Below are 20232 nucleotides of genomic sequence, written 5' to 3'. Positions count from 1 at the left end.
GGTTTCTTGCAGTAGTGTTTTGTAGTTTTCTTTGTATAGGTCTTTTACATCCCTGGTTAGATTTATTTCTAAGTATTTTGTTTTTTTAGGGGCTATTATAAATAGTGTTGTTTTCCTGATTTTCTTTTTATTGTTCTCTTTATGGTGTATAGGAATCCAACTGATTTTTGTATGTTTATCTTGTAGATATAGGATCTTTTTATTACAATAAATGGAAGATGGCTTTTCTGTAAACAAGCCCCACATCCTTCCAGAGAAGACCCTTTAGGTCATGAAACCCTATCTTCTGGTTTTAATTTTATACCAACATTGCTTTTGTGTCACTAAATGGAGACTCAATTCCACTTGGAAATCGCAGTTCAGATTATGGTCTAACAGCTTTAACTAACAAGTAACACTGTATGTTGGGAAAGTAATTTTCAGGAATTACTTGATGATTAAAATTCACTGATATACAAGTTAGAGAAAAAAAAACAAAACAGGAGCATTCAATAGTGAAAATACAGTATTTGCTGGATCATGATTATTAGGTACTGTAATTCTCTCTCTCTATGTATGTATTTATGTAGTTACTTGATTGATCCTTGACTCCTATATTAGACTTTAAACTCCATGAGGATGGGGACTGTGTTTTGCTTAAGTTTAAATCCCAGTAGCTAGCCCAGTGTCTGAATCATACTACCAGTTGCCATCGAATTGACTCCAACTCATTGTAATCCTGTGTGTGTCAAATTAAAACTGTTCTCCATACGGTTTTCAATGGCTGGTTATTTGGAAGAGGAGTGCCAGGCCTTTCTTCCAAGGCACCTCTGGGTGGTCTCAAACTTCCAACTTGGTTAGTAGCCAAATGCATTAACTGTTTGCACCACCCAGGAACTCCTGCTAGACATTAGAAATAGTTGTCAAATGAGTGAATGAATGGCCTGGTAATAAAAATGACACTCTGATAGTCATTGTGTTTAATATAATAACCTTTTAAGAAGTTCACATGCAGTTAATAAGGTTATTCACATTCTTGATATTTCTGTGAGGAAAGTAGAAGACTGACAGGAAAATTTTGATGCAGATTCATTAACGTAGCAAAGAGGCAGCACGAGGATGAACCCCCAGTCTTCTGTTTCCAGTAGGATGAAAAGGATTTGAGGATCAAAAATGCCACTTTAGTTTCCTCTTTAATGTTTTCCTTTCTTCTTCCCTGCAATAGTTCCATGATTTGCATCCTATAAATGCAGAAAGAAGAAAAGGAGAGGATCTTAGGCCATTTGGTTAGGACTCTTTCTGGAAGGAAAGTGGATAACAGAGTGAGAGGACTTCTACATGGCTATGACTCAATGTCCTGCCTCCCAAAAACCAGGTTGTGGTGCCAGTTCCCAAAGTTCTGATAAAATCAACATGCTGCTGGCCCCAAGGCAGGTGTCTTGAATATCATACGGTTAGTATCAACAATAACAATTTAAAATGAATGTGGCATCTTGCTGAAAACGACCAGGTAGGCAAATAGACGACTTTTTATTTAGCACACAAAAATGTACATAGAAAGACATCCCTTAGTATCTAGAAACTATTTTGAGGAAATTAAAGTTTTGGAGCTCAACTCTATCACTGATTCCCTCCTACCTTTATAATTATTTTCCTGTTGCCTTGCCCTCAAGTCAGATCCTAAAGTTGTTTCCTATAAAACAACTCCCAACAAATTTGTGAGTCACTCTTTGCCCATTGTCCCCTTTGAACTTCAGACATTCCCCTCTGAATTTTCTCTGAGTTCCATGTACTTATCACAGGCAGAAACGTGCTTGCTTTTTTGCTACTCTTAGCACATGTGGATATGATTTCGTTCCTGAAAGAGGATGCTTTGGATACCTACTTTTTACAAAACTCAAAATCCGTGGAATCAGAGAGAGATTTTTCTGTCTTTAACCAGAAGCATACTCAAACCAAAATAAAAAAAAAAAAAAATCAAATTAGGCCATTAGAATAATGTTCTGTATCTTTGGAATGAGAACTTAATGTTAGACAATTTCAATCATGGTTCTTATGCCAAGCACAGCTATATGGAGTTCGGTTCTGTTAAGGTTGTAGTGTCATTGTCTGTTGCACATGTGGGCTATCTTGTTTCATGTCAGCCCCCATGCTGGATTCAGGTACCATAAAACCAGGGTTAACTGAAATTCTTGGGGAATGCAGACTTGCATTTCATTTAATTTTTTGGTTAGCTGACATTTAACCAGAAAACTCTTGGCTTTAATCTTTACTGAAAAACTTTCTAAAATCACTTCATTTTCTTTCATCAGAAGGATAGCACGTTGGAAAAGTCCATCTTTGGTGTTAAGAACATACAAATCCGCTGGGATCATTTTCTGACTATGATAAAACATTATAGATGGAGGGTTACGGGGTTGAAATGACTATGGGAACTAGTTGAAAACTAGGCCACTAGTGTCAAACAGCCAGTTCCCTCTGTCTTTTAAAAGTGGATAATAAACTATATTATTGAGCACCTACTATTTGCCAGGCCTTGGACGCTGTCCTTCAGGATCTCATATTCGGGTGGGGAGGATGAGGGATGTGTTTACAAATAACTACTGTATAAGGTAATGAGTGCTTAAAACGATATACAGCAAGTGCTATTGTAGTTCAGAACAAGGAACTACTAACAGCCTGAGGAAATCAGACAAGACCTAACTGGAGGTGGAGCGGGTGGACCTGGTAGTCTGGGTCATGACACATGCATAGGAGTTAAGTGAAGAAAAAGAGATAGGCTGTCCTTGGCAAAGAGAACAGACTTTGTAATTGCACAGAGATGTGACTGAGTGTCACCTGCCTGGGACCTGCGTGTGTATGTTTGTGTGTCAGGGAAGGAAGAGACTGGTGGAGATGAAGCTGGCCCAGCAGACTGTGGCAGAGTGTACGGGGCCATTTGTACATGCCGATAAAGGGTTTAAGTGCTATTCTGCAAGTAATGTTTATTTAACTGTGGAGTTAACTGATCTGATTTGTGTTTTAGAAAGATCACTCTGGTAGTGGTGGGAAGGAAGCATTGAAAGGGGGAACAGACAATACTAACTAACTATCCAATCATATTTAAAAAAAATCTGTTACTGTTTATTTATTGACCCAGATAAGAGTTTGTAATATTGTTTTACCTTTAAGCGGGGAACCATTTCAGCCTCTTCTCTCACTTAATAATTAAAAAAAAAGTTGCTGTCAAGTCGATTCCAACTCATGGTGACCCCATGTGTGCCAAAGATCCGTGCTCCATAGAGTTTTTAATGGCTGGTTTTTCAGAAGTAGAGCGCCCAACTTTTCTTCCAAGGTGCCTCTGAGTGGACTCAAACCTGCAACCTTTTGGTTAGCAGCTGAGTGTGTTAACCGTTTACACCACCCAGGGATTCCTTCTCTCACTTAGGTGATGTGTTATTATTATCTTCATTTTAAATATTGTGAAACTGAGGCACAATGAGCATGCGACTTTCCCAAGGTTCTGAATAGAATCCTTTGAGAGATTGACTCAAAGCCAGGTCTCGAAGTTTCTTCCAGCAACTACTACACCACATTCTCCACTATTACAGCATATTTATGGTATAATTAACTATCAGAAAGCCATATGGCTTTTGTGACAAAGACTAAAGGAATGTGCTTTTCATAACGAATGGCATATGGCCTTCAATATCTCTCTGCTTGCATGTTTTAACAAAATGAACATATACATAAATTAGATGCCTTGGGTCAGTTAGCAAACCGAAATTGATTTTCTTTTGCTCTCCCTAATTACAACTGTATTTCTGACCAATATCCAGGAGTTTGTTGTCAGCTTGTGGGTGTAAACACACATAGTGTGGCCCGAATGATCCTTTTCCTTTATGACATTGCCCCTTTAAAGAGTTGACGTTTGTCTCAGATTCACAATGGAGTGTGCAGCTTGCAGCTTGCAGAAATGAGCATTTCTGATGAAGCTGCCTTCTTTTTCAATGGTGGAAAAATTAGGTGATTTCAATGATATAATAGGCAAAAGGAAAAACTAAATAAGAACCACTGAGCCGAAAGCTGACATTTATCTTTGGTCGCTTAAATGATGCAGGGCTGATGGATACATGATAGATGTTCACATGCTGAACTAATTTAACAGCAGTGAAGCATGAGGGTTCACACTTAATCTCTCAGAGTTATTTAGAAGCCTTTCTATTTTGGATAGCACGCCTTAAAGTTCTGCTTTCTTACCTCACGCTGTGTTTGTCTCATCCTTTTGTTGATTTAGCAGCTTTTCCAATAGTCTGAGAGTGAGCTCCTTGCAACTTTCACATTATCATATTACACTATTCACTACCGATTATTTGTACTTTAGGTCAATGACATGAGCTCATTGGAATTCCCTGAACTCTGAATTTATAAGATAGTCTACAGTGCTATTGTCCGTGATGGAAAAATACAGCACAATTACCGTAAGCCAGTTGGTTCACACAGTGTTTGAGTTTCAAATTTAGCTGCTCATCATATTGGCTAAATTGTTCACTCTTTTTTTTAAAAAAAAAATGTTGTGTTTATATTACACTAATAATAAAAGATATTTTTTGTTAGTTAAGTGGAGTCTATAAGCTAAAGGAAGTTTAAAACATACAAATGTCTGAACTAAAGTAAAAATGCATTTTAAATTAATATTAAAATATTTAAACCTTTCTACTCAAAAGCTAAGGAGCCCTGGTGGCACAATGGTTAAGTGCTCAGCTGTTAATCTAAAGGTCAGCGGTTCAAACCCATCAGCTGCTCTGCGGGAGAAAAGACCTGGCGATCTGCTCCTGTAAAGATTAAAAACCCACCGAGTGCCACGGAGTAGATTCATAGTGACCCCATACGGTTTCCAACGCTGTAAATCTCTACAGAAGCAGACTGCCACGTCTTTCTCCTGAGGAGTGCACTAGTGGTTCCAAACCCCGACCTTTGGGTTAGCAGTCGAGTGCTTTAACCACTGCGCCACCAGGGCTCCTTTTCATAAAGATTACAGCCTAGGAAACCCCGTGGAGCAGTTCTCCTCTGCCCTATAGGGTTGCTATGAGTTGGGATTGACACACAACAACGACACTCAAAAGCTTGATTTCCTAAGAACAAAAATACCTGTAATTTAGGGAAATTTATTCGTTCGGAATAAACCAAATGTTTTAATAATAAATTAAATCTTAGTCTCTCTTTTTCCCGCCTAAAATGACTCACTCAAATCCTGTTCATACAAAAGGGAAGTGTTTCTTAACTTGTATTCTAATTCATCGTATATTTACTATAATATAGATTCCTTTTTTAAGCAAGTCATAGCTTCTCCTTTCATAAAATAATATCTTCTATTATGCATAATTACAAACTATGCACTCATAGGATCGGTGACTCATAGGGCTGGATGGAATAAACTCTCAGCAATCATATTTGCCTCCAGGGCATCCCTAAACCATGAGTTGAACAACAAGGTAAGAAACACTGTTAGCGAGAGATACTATTTAGCTAGATGAAGAAAAAAGATGCCTCTGAACTCCTTTTCTCGTTAGCAAAATACTTCTTTTTTTTTTCCAAAAGGAAACACACCCCAAACTGATATTATTAGAATAATAACCTCACAACAAAACCTGTTGCATGTGAAGGACCATTTAGATTCATTTTATATTTGAGAATTGGATGCTAGTATCTGTATTATGCAAGATAAGCAGTGTTTGAGAAGGAAAGATTCCACCCCACCTACTTAAGCATCATTTATTACATAACTCTCAAATATAAAACAATATGTAAGTACAAATTTTATAAGCAAATTAATGCAACATACATCTTTAGAAAGCCAGAAACAATTTGGAAGAAAAAGTAATTAGGATAACACTTACGTACCCACAAAAGTCAGTTGAAAGATGAATAAAATGTTATTTTCTTAAATGTCACAATTCACTCATGTTAAGACCATTCTCTTCCTGTTATATGCCCCGTAGAACTTGGAGTTAGTTATACTGGAGGACATGCTACAAGACACTGAACCAATCTGACTAACCGTTTGGTGAAGTCAGGGTCAACATTTCAAGCTGTTTATATGATGATCCTTTGGGACTGAAGAAACATAAACTCAAAAAAAGAGACCTTGTTCACTAAAATTACCTTGAGAATTTGAGTTAATTTGAATTTTATGTTCTAAACAGTTTATTACACACAAAGATATGAACAGTGAGGGCTTGTTTCTCCAGATTTTCAAATCTTGTACCAATTTTTTTTAACAAACAAATATGGTTATAATTAAGTTAAATGGGGGGAGAGGGGCGGTGACTGAGACCAACCACAACTGCCTTCAAAGGAAGGTGAATCTTGTTAGCTGTTAACAGAGAAGACAGCCTTTGTTCTGCTGAGCACCCTATTGAATCTGAATATTCCGAGGTGGTCTTTGTACTGATTTTGGAGGTTGGACGAGCAGAGAGCTGAACTGGAGATGGGAAGATATCAGAAGGGAGAGGGTAGAGGAGGAGCAATGGACATGGAGAGAGAGAGGAGAGTAGCCAAGGAGAGGATGTGATGCTGAGAAACCACGGAAGATAAAGGCAGTGTATTGATTTCCTAGGACTGTCTTAACAAAACACCACAAACTAGATGGCTTCTAAGAACTTACTGTCTCAAAGTTCTGGAGCTAGGAATCCAAGATCGGCGTGATTGTAGTGATTCCTTCTGAGGCTTTGTGGAATAATTTATTCCATGCCTCTCTCAGCTTCTGATAATCCCAGGCATTCCTTGGCTCCATTCTTCCTCTGTCTCAATGTATCTTCTCCTCTTTTATAAGGATACTAGTCATATAGGATTAGGACTCACCTGACTCCGAAATGACCTCATGTTAACCTGAGTGATAACATCTTCAAAGACCCTATTTCCACACGAGGTTACCTTCACAGGTAGAGAGGTTAGGACTTCAGCATATCTTTTGTGGGGACATAATTCAATCCATAACAGACAAAGTGAGTGAAAATCCCCAGTATTGGGGTGGCTGAAGGATTTTAAAAGCAAAAATATTGAACATTTAATGAAATTGTTTCTGTAATTACAATTCTGTAAACTATTCCAACTCCTCAAACTTTAGTAATATCATTCATGCTTTGAGGGCTTTCTTTTGTTTTTGGACGGAAAATTATGGGAAAAACTTCTATCCATGGAGGGTGGAGTAGGGTCAGCAGAAACAGGAAGAGCCATAAAATGAGCAAATTTAGTAGAAGCAGGCACTCAAAGCCCAGGCAGCCCTGAGAACATAGCCTACATCCTCAATGTCTAGAGCTTTTGGAGAAGGCTTTGGTCTTCCACAACCCATGGAATGGATGTTTAATCAACAGGAGAGTAGATCACAGCTGATATTTGGGTTACATTGATACAGTCTGAATGCAGTAATCTATTAAGTGGGAGATAGGGATGGTATATTTTGGCCTGTAGGGGTCCACTTTCTATCATGGTGCTAATTATTTGCAGCACGTGAAGTCGTTGGCATTTTCTTCTACAAACATGGTACACATTTAGTATTTATTTTGATTTTTTAGTCAAGTCCAAGCTAGTCAATTACATGTCTGATAGACCAAAAGATATTGCTGAAATATGTGGGGATGCTTTTGAAACTATTTTGTGCATTTGCATTTATTGGAAGTATAATTATAGGCTGACATGCCTCTCTCAGCTTCTGATAATCTGTAGCATTCCCAATGACATTGCATGGGAATTTGTTTGTATGTGGAAATCTTTATAGGAAGTAGCATTGTTGTGTGAGATTGCAGACTGGTACTTACATGTTTGAAGATGCCCACATTTTTTGGCCTGTCATCACTTATGAATAATGACCATGGGCTATAGTGAAAAAAAGTATCAGTGAGCCATTGCTTGAACTTCTCTTTTAAAAGGGTGAATGTCACATAAATCTAGAATTAAGATAATTTTTTGCCATTAAGATAGAATTTTTATGCTGCATTGTTGGTGACCAAATATGTGCATAAATGGAATAGAAAGATACAGAAACAGAAAAACAGAGATTAGCACAGGTATTTTAAGATACGGCATAGATTACATGCCTAAATTTTTTTTTATTTGGAAAACCTCTCATACTCCATTTTGAACAGTGATGCCTTGCACTACCACATCTTGATGCCCTGATAGGATCCTCAAGGAAAACTTATTGATGGAGCAAGTCCTGCATGGTATATCATGACATTTGAGAACCTTCCAGAAAACACTGCAGTGTGCAAACAGACAAGTGCCTCGACTACTTATCTACATTTAGCCACAACTATGCTATTCTCATGAGCCCTGTTGGTGCAGTGGCTAAAACGCTCGGCTGCAAACCGAAAAGTTGGCAGTTCAAACACACCAGCCTCTCCGTGGGAGAAAGATGTGGCAGCCTGCTTTGATAAAGATTTACAGCCTTAGAAACCCCATGGGACAGTTTTACTCTGTCCTATAGGGTCACTATGAGTTGGAATAGACTTGATGACAATGGGTTTTTTTTTTTTTTTTGGTTATGCTATTCTCATAGTTACAGGAAAGGCTAAAGGCCAAGTTCTTGTCTGGCTTTGAATCTAGTCAAGTCCTTACATGCTATGAAGCTTTAGGACAAGGCTTTGATTTTCCCAGGGCTCACAGAGCCTACTGTTCAGTGGCACAAAATTATGTTTCTGCTTTTAAAAAGATGACAAAGTCAAACCGCTTTCACAAAAGTCTAAAATGACAGTCAAATATTAGGTAATTTTAATCCAAAGAAAATGTAACGCATAAAAATCTGAAGATTGTTATTGCATTTGGAGATACTATACCTTGGTTGTTTTTCAAGGTGGGTCTGGGACCATTTAGATCACACAAAGTCACCTTCTTACAGAGTTTGGAGGTAGCCTTCCTGTGTGGATTCCAAGGCCCTAAGTATGTTCTCAAAAATCTGCTCCTGCCCTTTGTTCTCCATTCTTTATGCATAGAGGGCTTTGTGTGTGTATGTGTGTTAACTTACAGTTGCCCTTACTGAACTTTACCTTTGTAAATTAGGCCTATTTTTCAAGCCTCTCAGAATTTGGGAGTGTTCTCATTTCTGCCAGGTTATCAGTTAGCCCTCCTAGACTCTTGCCATTCACAAAATAGTGAGCGTACCATGTACAAATCCATTGAACCACTGATACAAATGGTGCAGAGGACAGGACAAAGAGAAGCACTATAGCGTGGATTGGTGCCCGCCTTTCAGGGTGACATAGGTCTTTTAATCATCACTCTGTGGGGATGGTTGTTTAAACAGTTTAAAAATTATTTATTCAACAAATAGGTATTGAGTGCTCTCTCTGGGCCAGGCTTCATGCTGGGTGGTGGGAATGATGAACGGAAGTGTCCCTGACTTCAAGGACATCCAGGGAAGAGAGGCACAGAAATGAAGAGCTGCTAGAAGTTTGATAATGCCAGAGGTATACACTAAGTAAGGGACTTAAAATCCTGCCTGGGATTTTCTGAAAAGATGAGCTGCAGAGACTAAGAATTTTTTTTTAATTTATTCAGAATTTCTTTAATCTATTATTTTAGATAAATTTTAGAAACAGTTCATCAAATGATCAAGAAAATCCTGTTAGAATTTTAATAATAATTGCCTTGAACCTTTAACTTTATAAATTCAATATTCTTATCCAGAACTATGATATGTCTCTCATTTAATTCCCACATATTTTTAAAAGCTGATTTTTAGGTACTTTTGTTTTTGTTGCTCTTGAGAATAGGACTTTTTAAAATACCTTCTAAATGGTTTTTGTGGGTTTCCAAGAAAGCTCTGGGCTTTTTGCATGATTCTCTTTGTTCAGCTACTTTTCTTGACTCATTGTTTCGAATGGTCTTCCAGTTGCCTGTGCTGAGTTTTCTAAGTCAAAAATCATTGTCTGTGGATAATGATAATTTAATCTCTTACTTTTAAACCTCTATTTGGTTTTGTATTTCACTATACTGTGGACCTTTCAGAATATTGTAAAACAGAACATTCTACTTGTCACATCTACTTGCATTTTCAAACGTGTACAGTCCAGCTCCCAAAGAACACCACCAGACTTAGATATCAGCAGCACAAGAAGTGTCACACCTACTCACACCTTGTGTAGGTGCGACTTTCTCTCTTTTTCCAAGGTGTGCTCATGGCTTAGTGATATCACGGATGGTGTTGTCATCTTATTTGTAGATTCCAGGTTATTTTTAGGACTATGTAAGATATATCATTGGAAAATTAAAAATTAATGAAATTAAAAATGGAAATAAGAATGGGAAAATATGAGGTGTAAAAGGATGGAATGACTCTTCCGTGAGAACAACTTTGGACAGAGGTGATTCAGTTTATGAGTGCTTCTATCAGCGATAAATATGGATGTTACCAGGCGTACGTAATCTTGGTCAACAGGTACTGCATGTGGCTCAGTTCCTATTATATGTCCTTTCCAGCTGTGTCACTATTTGCTGGAATAGGAGTTGCTGTAATGGCAGCAACAGGCACCTTTGTTTTGTTGTGGCATTTGAGCTTTTCAAGCATGGAAGGGATGTATATGTACTGATTTGCATTTTAGAAAAGTCACTCGAATGACATCGTGAAGGATGGATTAGAGGAAGACAAAGTTGGCGACAGAGAGACTAGTTAGGAACTAAGGGAAGAATGAAGAGGGGGCAGAGCTGTGAGATGTGAGGAGGTAGAATCAGCAGTTTCTCACGATGAATCAGATACAGGGCTGAGTACAAGCAGAAATCAAGAACGGCTCCCAGGTTTCTGGACTGGGTGACTGGAAGAGTTGTGATGCCAGTATCTGGGGTAGGGAAGACAAGAGGAAAATCAGGTTTGGGAGAGGAGACAGTGTGCTCAATTGTGCATATTTTGGTTTGAGGAGTCTGTGCAACATTGAGTGGAGATGATAGTTGATACATGGAGTGAGAACACACGAAAGAAGGGAAATCCACCGGGCTTTCTAATCAGTTTCTATTTCTTCCTTATGTGCACAGGAAGTTATAAAATACATTGGGCCAGGATTACAGCAAGAACATAAACAGAATATAGTAAATGTGTTGTGTAGATGCTCATTCGAAACTCTTCTAAGGAAGATTTTTAAACCTAAAGACAGGGGTCAAACTCTGACCATTTATAGAATTCTGCCTTTCATTATGTGTGGCTAGTAATTTTTTTTCCTTAAGAAAAAACACATGCAGCACTGAATTTAAATGTGATTAACTGGAAATCGTTTCAGGCACCTTTGGCACAGATCTAATATTTCTAGGTATCTTCACCTAGCCAGATGCTAGCCAGAGACAATTTTTCCAAATAATGAATCAGTGCGTATTTCTGTTTTGTCCACATTCACAACGATTTTTGTACTCAGTCAAAAGTCGTAAGAACTACTCTCAGACTCTTGTCTTGCCTGCAAAAATACCAGAAAAATACATACAAATGACAGTGTGTTTCCCATTTTTAGGATGTATTTAGCATTAAACTCAGGACAAAAGAAGACACAAACTTTAGGCTGTGGTTTGGGTCCTTCAATCCTCACGAAGGTGTTTGTCGCTACTCACTGCCTCATGATGGTGCCATTGCTGTGTACACATCTAAATCTGTTTATAATTTGAGAAGAGAGGTGAGAAAGAATGTTGGTTTTCTATTTTGTGACATTTTTATGGTGGTACAATTATTTTTGTGAAATCCAGCCATGACAATTCTTCTTTCTGAAATGATAACACTTGAGGAATTATTTCAAAAGAGTAAACTATTTAACCAACGACTCTGTGTGCTTCAAATAAACCTGCACTCTGTTGTTTGTAATTGGCTTAGCTGACTGATGGAGGGCAGGAGAACAGTAAATTTTAATAGATTTCTATGATATTGAACTATTTCTACATCAACGAAGAGAACTATATTATTTTAAAACGCCCCAGAGTATAATGTTTATAGAGGCACACAGCAAAATGTTGTTTTGTAATTGTCCCCAAATAGTTTTCATATGTTATCATTTATTTATTCCCAAGCATGTTGTAAGCAACTCAAAGGAGCTGTTTTCAATCCCCTTTTATTGCTAATATAATGGTCTACGTACAGTGCTGTCGAAATAAATGTTGCTGACTGACTGATCTGGCACTTGATGAAACTTTTTTATTTGCTATTCAAAAGTTGCCTTAAATTTTGGGTGGAAGGAAAAGAGGCTTTAACATTTATAGTATTTCTGTTAGATAATCAGTTTTGATACATTATGAGTATTTCAAATATAATGGATGAGTGGGCCCATATGTTTGATGTCCTAATCATCCAAAATTTCTCTCTGGCCATGTCTTACTCAATTGCATTCACCATTCAGTTAATAAAATCAACATTCATCAGCCTGTGGCAGATAACTCTATTTCTTAAATCCATTTGCTCCTCATATGCATGACATGGCACTTGTTTAGAACCAGAAATTTTTTTTTTTTTTAGTATAAGGTTGGAAGATCACTTTTTTCATCTTTTATAAATTGGAGAGAGCCAGATCTTCCTGTATTAACAAAGTGAAATATATATTTCTTATTCTCTGGAGCTGCATTTCCTACCTGGTAGCCACTAGCCACATGTGGATGCTGAGTACTCGAAGTGTGTCCAATCTGAATTGAGATGTGTTGTAAGTGGAAAATACACAATGCATTTTGAAGACTTAGTACAAAACAAATATATAAAATATCTCATTAATAATTTTTAAATTTCGTGTTGAAATGACAATATTTTAGATATAATGGGTTAAATAAAATATATTATTAAAATTAATTCCCTGCTTCTTTTTCCTTTTTTTAATGTATCTTTTAGAAAATTTAAAATTATAAATGTGCTCACATTAAATTTTTATTGACAGTATTGCTCTGGACCAGGGTTTCTCAACCCCAAAGTATTGACATTTTAGACTGGATAGTTCTTTGTTGTGGGAGACTGTCCTGTGCCTTGGAGGATGTTTAGTAGTACCTACGGCCTCTCTTCACTAGATGCTAGTAAATTCTGCTCCTCTCTCCCCCCATCCCATAGTTGTGACAACCAAAATGTCTCCAAACATTGCCAAATGTTCCCTGGGGGGACAAAATTGTCCTTGGTTGAGAGCCAGTCCTTCAGAGTGTAAAATAGTACTTGCAGAGGCAGCCTAGTATGCTGCTTTGTTCATGTCCGAAGGTCCTTTTTGTTAGCTTCAAAGATTTTTTCACCCAGTTCGATCACAAGCAATTTACAGAGCATTAGTGGCCATAGTGGTTAAGAGCTTGGCTGCTAACCAAAAGGTCAGCAATTCAATCCACTAGCTACTCCTTGGAAACCCTATGGGGCAGTTCGACCCTGTTCTATAGGGTCACTAAGAGTTGGAATTGACTTGATGGCAACAGGTTTGGTTTTGGTTTTTATAGTGTACTGTGTGCAGTGGGAGATAAATAATTTCCCTTTGGCCTTCAACTTTTTCAGTCCTAATTTCCACCACCCCGAACTTTTCTAGGGGAGTGAGTCCCTGGGTGGTGCAAATGGTTACAGGGCTTGGCTGCTAACCAAAAGGTTGCTGTTTGAGTCCGCCCAGAGGCACCTTAGAAGAAAAAGGATCTACTTTAGAAAAGTCAGCCATTGAAAATCCTATGGAGCACAGGTCTACCCTAACACACATGGAATCATCATGAGTCGGAATCAACTCGATGGCAACTGGTTTTGATCGAACTTTTCTAGGCAGTTCCCAAGGTTGAAGGGGCTGTTGGTCACATATTAGTCTTTTTAAATCTTGGCATTTAGCAATCACCATCAACAGTGTTTTATATACACCACCAGTGCTATGAGCCAATTAATCATGCCATACTTACTGCAGAGACAAAGTCTGTATAACCATCAGGATATTAAATGTCTGGGGAAATGTTGAAGAACAGCCGTGACCTCTGCCCTGCAAGAGCTCAAAGATACTATAATAAAAGCCCACTAATTTTAGAAGAAATGATTTTCATTCTGGTGGCAGCTGTTGGCATTCCAAGCAGTTCACATTTTGTCTGTTGAAATGAGGAGGATCTATTCAAGGTTTGCTTCTGTCCAAGGATCTGGTGATATCATTCAGAGAATAACTAGGCTGTCAGTGAATCTGTTCTATAGCTATGTATAAAACATATATAGTGAATAATTCTTTAAAACTAGTTCATAAGGATAGCAATGAGATGCTAAAAGCTAACCGAGATGTTGGTTTTTAGAGAAAAATGCCTCATTTATAAGGGCATTTTCCTACATTGAAGAGGGGAGATTGCTTTTCAGGAGAACATGCAATGTCTCTGGCCCCCAATATATAGGAATCTGTTGAGGGCCAACAGCAAGGCTTTCTGGCCCATAGATATGTCTCCGACTTTCTTTCCTCCTCAAATTTTAAACAGTTGAGTAGCTAACTAACAATTTATATGGTTACAGTGGTGGCACTGTCTTTTGAATACCACAGTTGTGGTATAGTTATAACTTAAGGCAGCCCCTCCATCCACTGCCACAGACTTTGCAAATCTCACATAGCTTACTGGGCTCTGGCAGTTCTGTCTTATATCAAACAGTAAGCTCATTTCTAGCTTGCATTAGGCTTACCTCCAGGTATGTTCAAAAGCTTCTCTGAATAAGGCCTCTGATCACTGCCTATTTGCTAACCATTATCAAGTCTATGGGCAACTCTGGTTGAACTTGGTTAAATTAAGCTCATATTTTTAAATGAGCAATTTTCTACTTCCCCCTAAAGGCTACAGTCCTTGGCTTACTAGATTTTTCTAAGATGTATGCTGGTTCCCTTTTTGCTAATTTGCAAGCTGGGTTTCTAAGGCCAGTATTCATTGCAGGGCTTTTAGTATGGCTTTTTGACAACTGATTCCTGACCTATACTTTGTTACCTTGTGGAGAAAAATGTTTAGAAGAAACTCTATCCAAAATGCAATAGTTTCAACTTGGAATTTAGAGATTGGAAAATTTCAAGCTCAAGTCACACCTTGGAGTTGTTTTGTTGATTGTGGTCTTAAATCATCAAAATACCTGTTTCTTCCAATAGACTGTAAGTGTATTAAGGGAAGGAAGTATGTCTTCAAAGAACCTTGCTGTTGGGTGACGTTGAGTCGATTTTCAACTCATAGAGACCCCATGTGACAGCGTAGAACTGCTGCATAGAGTTTCTTAGGCTGTAATCTTTGTGGAAGCAGATTGCCAGGCCTTTCTCCCCTAGATGGGTTCAAACTGCCAACCTTTTGTTTAGCAGCCAAGAGCTTAACTGATGCACCACCAGGGCCCCTTAAAGAGTCTAGCATGCTCAAAAATGTTTAAAATAAAGATTTTAATGGGTCAGAAGGCAGAAAGTTTTTTAGGGTATTGAAAAAGGAGAAAATTGATGGAGGGAGACTAGATGTATCAAAGATTCAAAGAACTGCATGTCCTAGACCTGTTGATAAGTCATATGGCCACCACTCAGTCTTGGCTTTTAACTAGTATAAAAAGCACAATAATAAGCCATGTTCTCTTGCTTCAGTCATTAGAGGTACTTAAATTCACCTCCTGGCTATCTGTGTTTTTTTTTTTTTTTTTTTTTTTTTTTAATAGATCCTGGAAATTATGTCTTGATAATACTCCAGAAATAAATCCACTCACGTTCTCCTCTCTGCCCTCAATGCCCCCTGCCCCCCCACCAAAATCAAACAAAAAAACCACACTGTCAGCATTGCTTTTTGAGCTACATGAATAAAGTAGTTTAGAGATCATCATTGGAAAATAGTGAGACCGTGAAATTTAGTCAAGTAACTTTAGTACCAGGAAGGCTGCAAATTGGCTATGGTCTAAGCTTGAACATAAATCCAGCACATTTGGAAGTCACTTAACGACTTGGCTACTTAAAATACAATTTTGTGTAATTTGAGTACATTGGCCAATATTAATCCGTAACTGCCAATATGAATTTAAATAATAGGGTTATACCAAAGTTTCAGGGGCCACAAGGGTCTATTTTACTCCAAATTTTAGTGAATTATAGAGTATCTTTCTTTGAGCAAGCAAATAATATAAGCAATAATAGAAATAACCCATTGTATTTTGGCTATGTTGATTCTGCCATTTTTCTCAGTCCTTCTCAAGTTGCACAGAATTGTTTATCAAAAACTTTGCTTGCTGAAAGAAGGATAATTTTGATTAAATGTGCCTACTAAGTGCAAAACACTTCTTTTTTTGGTACTCTGATTGCCTGAGGTGCTTACTTTGCCTTAAAACAAACAAGCGAACAAAAAACAAACCCATTGCCGTTGAGTGATTCCGACTCATAGCGACCCTATAAGACAGAGAATAACTGCCCCGTAGGGTTTCCAAGGCTGTAAATCTTTTTGGATGCAGACTGCCATATCTTTCTTCCGTGATTGGCTGGTGGGTTGGAACCGCTGACCTTAGAGTTAGCAGCCCAGTGCTTTAACCTCTGCGCCAGAAGGACTCCATCCATTATATAAAAAACCAAAACAAAAAAAACCCAAATCTGTTGCCGTTAAGTCAGTTCTAACTCATAGCGACCCATTATATAATTGCAGCTAAAAGTATCACATCCTTACTATATACCAGCCATTTTGCCTTACATGGAAAGATCTCATTTAACCCTGAGACAATTCATGAAGTTGCTATTATTTTTTATCACCTCAATTTTACAGATAAGAAAGCTGAAGCTAAGAGTTGACAAGATGTTTGCCCAAGGTCCAGAGGCTAATAAATGATTGAAGTGGGATTTAAACCCAGAAGGTATGATTCCACAGTGTGGAACTTTAACACAAAGACAAACTGCCTTCCCAGAATTTACTGTGTTATGTTATTCTTTTTTTTTTTTTTTAAACTGTGCTTAAGTGAAAGTTCACAGTTCAAGTCAGTTTCTCATACAAAAATTTATGCACACATTGCTGTGTGACCCTAGTTGCTCTCCCTATAATGTGACAGCACAGTCCTCCTTTCCACCCCAAATTTCCCATGTCCATTCAACCAGCTCCTGTCCTTTTGCCTTCTCATCTCACCTCCGGACAGGAGCTGCCCATTTAGTCTCATGTATCTACTTGAGCTAAGAAGCACAGTCTTCATGAGTATCATTCTATATCCCACAGTTCAGTATAATCTTTGTCTGAAGAGTTGGTTTTGGGAATGGTTTCAGTTTTGGGCTAACAGAGATTCTGGGGGCCGTGTCTTCTGGGGTCCCTCCAGTCTCAGTCAGACCATTAAGTCTAGTCTTTTTACTAGAATTTGAGTTCTGCACCCCACTCTTCTCCTGCTCCGTCAGGGACTCTCTGTTGTGTTCCCTGGTGTTATGTTATTCTTTGTGCTGTTTTTGTTTCTCTTACTTGATGTGAGATACTTGAGGGCATGAACTGGGTCTTGCGTATCTTTATACTCCTCATAATGCTTTTCACACATCAGTGAATGTATCAGGTGGAAGGCAATACTTTTATAGTTAAACGCTTGGAATTATATGTGCCACAGACATTAACAAATAACCCTAATGCTACTGAGAATCACACTGGCTTAGATGCTTTTAGGCAAATACTTTTATTTTTGAAAAATTTTAAAAAATAACAGAAAATTAATAGGAAGAAAACTATTAGCATGCTCAAAATTCTATGACTCAGTTTCAATACATCATCTTCATCAGTCTTCCATTTGTTTTTTGTCTTCTTTTCCTCACAGCATGGACTGTGAAACCAGCTAGGGGTAGTGGTTTTCCAGGAGCATTTAGTAAAGATGGGGATTTGTTTGCTTTTGACTTGGAGACTAGAACCTGCTGCCAATGATGAACTTGAGTGCTCCCCTGGAAGATGAGCTTTGTCCAGGGGGTACTCAAAGAGAAAGCACATCATGGCTGTTGTTCCAGAGGTGGTGAAAATATCCTGCCAAAACTCTGGGTGAGCTGGACTTGGGAACATTTTCTCCTTGACATCAGAGTCACACATAGGAATTGGCCAAGAAGGTTTGTGCTTAGTGTCCATCTCCAATCTGAGACCCTGCTATTGAGGTCCAGAGGCAACCTTAAGTTCTTACATTGATTTCAGATTTCCCACATCTCATAGCATAGTTGCACTAATGAGCGTGTGCTTATTAACAGCATCTGTACAATCTGCAGCATTTTCCTCATTGGAGGAGTAGCCACTAATCTTATTGGTTACAGCCCAAGACATTGAGTAAGCTGTGCTCACTAGTGGGCAGGGTTGTTGTATTAAAAGGCAATGCATAGACTTCGGGGCAACATGGCGCTATAGAGAGAAGCACCATGCTGTCCCTGCACAGGAAAGATCCAAAAAGTCAAACAGAGACAAACATCAATCCTGAAACCCTAAGCATCAAATGAAGAGATAAAGAACTCAGCCAAGCATCGAATGGAATAAGAAACTGACAGAGAACAGAGAGCGAGGAGAGATACATGCAGAAGTCCCCTATCAGCTAATGCAGCATGGATCCGCCATCTGGGACTCCTGTCAGAGATCGGAAAACAGGAGTATGGAAAAGCAGCATCATGGAGCTCCCAGCAGGAGACAGAACAACTGGTAACCAATGATATATGCTTTACCACCCACCGCCCTTTTTCACCCCCCAATCAGCCTCCTTTGCTTCCTGCAGCCACAGACTCTGGGCTGGGAAGCCAGCTTCACCCCTGTGTCACATGGATTCCACCCGCTTGCACTGGTCAGCTCCCTGAGTGCCCTTTGTTGGTTGCTGGTGTTGCTTTTTTCACTTCTTTTGGTTTCTTCTATACCTCTCACAATCTCCCCCTCCTTTCTGTCAAATACCTGGCTCCATGTGCCATCTTTGCTTCTTCCTGAAAGGCTGTGAAATGCTGCTTGACCGTGGAACGGCTTCCCGGCCCGTGCTGCCACGTTGGTGAAATCCCCCAGGGCTTTTTTGTTTGTATGTTTTGATTTTTTCTGTTTTGATTTGTTTGTTTGTTTTTTTTCCAGCTTTGGAGCCCCGTCTAGCCAGGCAATACTGCGTGGCTTGGGAGCTACTTCCTCAGTCTGCACAGCCATGCAGTGGGATCCCTCAGGAGCATTTCTTTTTCTTGTTTATTTGTTTTGTTTTATTTTCCCTCTTTTTCCCTTTCTTCATTTCTCAGTTTCTCATCTCTCTATACTTACCTTCTCCTCCTGTCTCTTGAATACCTTGCGCTGTGTGACACCTCTACCATTTCTAGCCAGGCTGTACTTCACAGCCTGGGAGCAACTTCCCCAGTCCTCACAGCTGCACTGGTGGGATCCCTGGAGGCTTTTCTTTTCTTTTTTCCCCCTAATTTTTATTTTTTCATTTTTTTCTTTTTTTTTTTCTCCATGTCTCAGTCTCTCATCTCTCCACTCCAACAGAAGCTCCCTTAGCACTCTTTTTTGTTTGTATGTTTTTGGCTCCTGTTCCTCTCCCCTCTTTCCCATACCCATCTTAGCTCCACACATCACAATCTTCCCCCTCCTTCCTTCCTACCTGCACCATGTGCTGAACATACCCCAAGCAGCACAGGCATAGCCTACCAGAACCTGCCTGGCACTGATTGCTGGCCAACCCTGTTGGCCCTAGTATGTGCCACAAACAACCCATCCCAGCAACTCCCCTTCAGCAAAAACTGCCCTGCTGTACCATACCTGAGAGACTGACCCTGCCCATTAGAGAAGGACGCAAAAAGTATCGTGCTCACACAACAAAGGACGCACAGCCTGCCTGCTCAGACATAAACAAATAAAACAAAAAAGCAGGATGAAACAAACAAATCTACAATCAATAAATGAAGAAAATAAGTACCAAATGTCCCAAAGACAGCAGACAGTATCAAAACATATACAAAAGTAGGACAAGATGGTTCCAGTAGGTGTCCAAAATAAAACACCAGATGACTTTCCAGTACAAGAAAAAGCACTAGAACTACCTGATAGGGAGTTCAAGTCTCTAATATTCAGAGCTATCCAAGAGTTGAAGAAAAAATCAGACAAAGATAAAGAAAAAATAGACAAATTCATGGAAAATACAGACAAAAAAATGGAAAAATTCAGGGGAAAAAAAATAGGAACAAAACACCAAAATAAATTCACAACTAGAAATCATACAAAAACAACAATTAGAAATCCAGAAGATAAACAGCAAGATTTCAGAAATGGACAGTGTCACAGAAGGGCTAAGGACCAGGTTTGAAACGATGGAAGACAGGATCAGCAAAACTGAAGACAAACACTTGGAGACAGCTCTGTTTGAGGAAAAATCAGAAAAAAGAA

Source organism: Trichechus manatus, unplaced genomic scaffold (genome assembly GCF_000243295.1).
Source record: "Trichechus manatus latirostris isolate Lorelei unplaced genomic scaffold, TriManLat1.0 scaffold00123, whole genome shotgun sequence".
NCBI classification, from domain to species: domain Eukaryota; kingdom Metazoa; phylum Chordata; class Mammalia; order Sirenia; family Trichechidae; genus Trichechus; species Trichechus manatus.
The sequence above is the reverse complement of the archived record's forward strand: the minus strand, read 5'-3'. Positions refer to the sequence as shown.